General features: G+C 37.9%; 1 pseudogene across 1 annotated transcript; it reads left to right on the top strand.

The window, feature by feature from the left end:
• Positions 1 to 285: 285 nt before the first annotated feature.
• Positions 286 to 3293, top strand: LOC121224506 (farnesylcysteine lyase-like; annotated as a pseudogene). The gene is made up of 5 exons (XR_005922144.1): positions 286 to 926; positions 1211 to 1384; positions 1913 to 2272; positions 2371 to 2545; positions 2989 to 3293. The product of XR_005922144.1 is annotated as a farnesylcysteine lyase-like (transcript).
• The last annotated feature ends 321 nt before the right edge of the window (positions 3294 to 3614 follow it).

Below are 3614 nucleotides of genomic sequence, written 5' to 3'. Positions count from 1 at the left end.
TGAATGGTCCCATTTAGTTTGGACCGCATTTGTCAGGCTTTTGATCTCGTTATTGGGCCTTGTGGCAATTTGAGCCCATCACGTTCTTGAACTTGGATTGGGCCTTTATGACTCGTATCAATAAGTCATCTATAAAAATTGGCATGATCGAGAAAGTTTCGAATACTCCGAGGTAGTAACCTTGATACAATTTAGCCCGAAAAGAAATTAAAGTAATTTGCTAAACCAGTTTCTCCCCACATATCCTCATCTTAGAACTCCTGCCTTGTCAACCATTATAAATAGTGCTACTTGGCTGTTTAATCACACTTGCAGTATATAAATACCTGTATTTTCGCCGTGGAAATGGACTGAGATTTCCTCTGCTGAAACCCAAAGGAACAAAAATGTATTCCGATCCCAAACCTAGTTTTAGTTTCCTTATCCTCCTCTTTCTTTGTTTACAACCTCTCATCTTCTCACTATCTACCGATGCCTCACCTCCGCCTACTGTCTGCATCGTCGGCAGCGGCATCGGCGGTTCCTCCGTCGCCCACTTCCTACGCCACTACTTTCATCCCTCCCCTTCCCAACCCAGACCTCCTAACATCAAGATCTTCGAGCGTAGCTACGTCGTCGGTGGTCGCATGGCCACTGTCTCCATTGGCGGTGAAACTTTTGAGGCTGGTGCTTCAATTCTTCACCCCAAGAACTACCACGCTCTTAACTACTCGAATCTTCTTGGGTTGAAGGTCAAACCGCCGCCTGCCTCGGAGGATGATGATTCGATGTCGCTTGGGATCTGGGATGGGAAGAAATTTGATTTCAAAACCCTTCAAGTGGATTCCAAGTTTCCATTGTTGCAGAAGATTGTTTCCTATGTTAATTCTTTTCGCATCTTTTTCCGCTATGGCTTCTCTCTTCTAAAGATGGGCAGCTTCGTTGAGGTTTTTGTTCTTTTTATTGCCTTTCTCTTTTTACCTAAAAAGGTGCATTTTTTTATTTTATTTTTCAAGTGTAAAGATTAAATTTCTTATCTTTTGACATTATTATTTTATAGCTGAATGTTTAATTGTACTTTTATACTACGAAACAATTCTGGTTTTGCATCATATTAGCATTCTCTTTTGAGAAACAGAGTAAATAGTAATACCTGCAATGAAACCAGAAGTCTAACCTGATTATATTTTCTATAGAGTGATCTGAAATGTGATGATGTTGTGCACTACAGAGTACTGTGGATAGCTTCTTGAAGTACTATGAAAGCCCTGAAAGAAGACCCATCTTTGAAACAGTGGATGAGATGCTTAAATGGGCTGGTTTATATAATCTCACAACTCAAACTTTGCAAGATGAACTCATTGGCATCAAGTTGTCTCCCTTATTGATAGAAGAGCTTGTCACTGTAAGTATTACAAGCTACCTTTGCCTTTATTGTTTTAAGCTTAATGGAAGCACATGTAGATTTATATCCAACTGTTGTGCTATGCTGGTAATTCTAATGGTTGTGGTTTCTTTACCTAGTTATTTAGTGTTGCAGTTTTTGGTGCAATTTAGATTCAATGTAATAGAATAAATAAAATTGTGCAACTTAGTTTAGTAGAATCCTTGAGCTCATATATTATGAACCCTTGGTAGCTGCCTCACTTATTGGAATGGCTTAGTTTAGTATGTTAAAGTCATTTGCTTTAAAATTTCTTTATATGAAATTTGCCTAAAGATAGAAACAAGACATATGCAAACTGTTGTATTTAGTTGGAGGGAGTCCATTATATTCATTCCCCTAGCAAATTTAACTTATTCTGTAAATTAGAGTTCCTTTAGTTTGATCCATTACAAGGGAGACATTTTCCGGTGTCTTTGGAAAATGGACTTTTAATTCTAGTTAAGGTTCTGGGTGGCTAACAAGCCATTATTATGTTGCATTGTGAAGGTCATAACAAGAATCAATTATGGCCAAAGTGTGTATATTAGTGGACTTGCTGGAGCAGTTTCATTGGCAGGATCTGGGGGAGGATTATGGTCCGTTGATGGAGGGAACTGGCAGATGGCTTCTGGATTAATTAATAGTTCTGATGTTTCTTTGCACCTTAATGAAGAAATAGAATCCATCTCTTATCTTGGAGAATATTATGAACTTAACTCCACAAAACGAAACAGTTATTCATGTGAAGTTGCAGTGGTTGCTACACCCCTTGATGAAGTAAACATCCGATTTTCACCTGCTGTTTCAATTCCTGAGAGGAAATTGCAGCATACACATGCAACCTTTGTGAGAGGCCTCTTGAATCCAGTAAGTACTCTGGGAGTTGCTAATGGCTTTTCTAGTGAATCTCTAGATGTTTTGATTTCTAATTCTTTCAACCTGCTGTTTTTGTTTCTCTTGGCAAGGCCTATTTTGGTCTGCGCACTGTTGCTGAGATTCCAGAACTGGTTGGCACATTAGAGGATCCTGACCTTCCATTCACATGCATTTCAGTTCTCAAGCAACTTGATGAAAATGATACAACTTACAAATATTTTCTCGAGAACCAATGTCAGATGCATTACTGGATAGCATTTTTAGGTAACATTTTTAATTAATTTCTATGCATAAGGGCTTGGAAAAAGAGTTCATATTTTCCTTTAAACTATTGTGCCTAGACTTCTTTTTGCAGCATAACTATTGGCTTGGGCTATTCTCTATTTTATGGCTTGCTCTTCCTGTTAGTGGTATTGCAGAAACTATATAGGACTGCTTTTTAGATACTTTATGAAGACTTGGACCATAATTACACCACAGATATCCATATCATAGCCGTGCAGCTTTCTCTTGCACGAGGGAAACAATCCGTTATTTGACACTGTTGCCCCCAGTTCCTGTCTCCAAATTGGACTCATAAAAATTGATGTTTAGGAGTCATACTCTACCTTGTCTGATGACAAGACCTTGTTCTTAAACTTTAAGATCGATTACAGGCTTTACGTTATTAGTTGCTGATGACTTTTATTTTCTGCTGATATTATTAGTGCAAGGCTGCAGACAAACAGAATAAACTGGGGAGCCTATCCGCATTATAAAGCTCCGGAACTGTTTGCACCATTCATTTTGGATGGTCAACATTTGATTATGTAAACGCATTTGAGAATGCGGCCAGCACCATGGAGACGAGTGCGGTGCAGCTGAGAATGTAGCAAGGCTCATATTGTCCAGATATTTTAGTGAAGCATCCCTGCAGTCATCAAACTTGCAGAGCTTTAGTCCCGATGCAGACGTATCACATTTCGACCTGTAACTTACGGCGAATGTAATATTGGTGTGTAAATTTGGTGTCTCCATATGTGAATCGTAGAATATACAAACACAACCAGTGCTTCCAACGCTTTGGTATTTTTGAGTAATTGTGCGTATGAAATATGAGTTTTCTTTTCTATTTTGTCATTTTTCCTTCCGATATATATGTAAAATCTGGACCGACTCATATGTTCTAGTATATATACTATTTAATTGGGAACTAATTGAATCAACTATAGTCAGTTGAATCGCAAAAACTGGTAAATGACAATAAAATAAGACCGAATTTTGGTTTATTTCTAATTTTTTATGAAAAATTATTTTATTTTATGAGACTTAATCATCAAACAATTCGAGTAAA

Source organism: Gossypium hirsutum, chromosome D12 (genome assembly GCF_007990345.1).
Source record: "Gossypium hirsutum isolate 1008001.06 chromosome D12, Gossypium_hirsutum_v2.1, whole genome shotgun sequence".
NCBI lineage: Eukaryota > Viridiplantae > Streptophyta > Magnoliopsida > Malvales > Malvaceae > Gossypium > Gossypium hirsutum.
The sequence above is the reverse complement of the archived record's forward strand: the minus strand, read 5'-3'. Positions and strand labels throughout refer to the sequence as shown.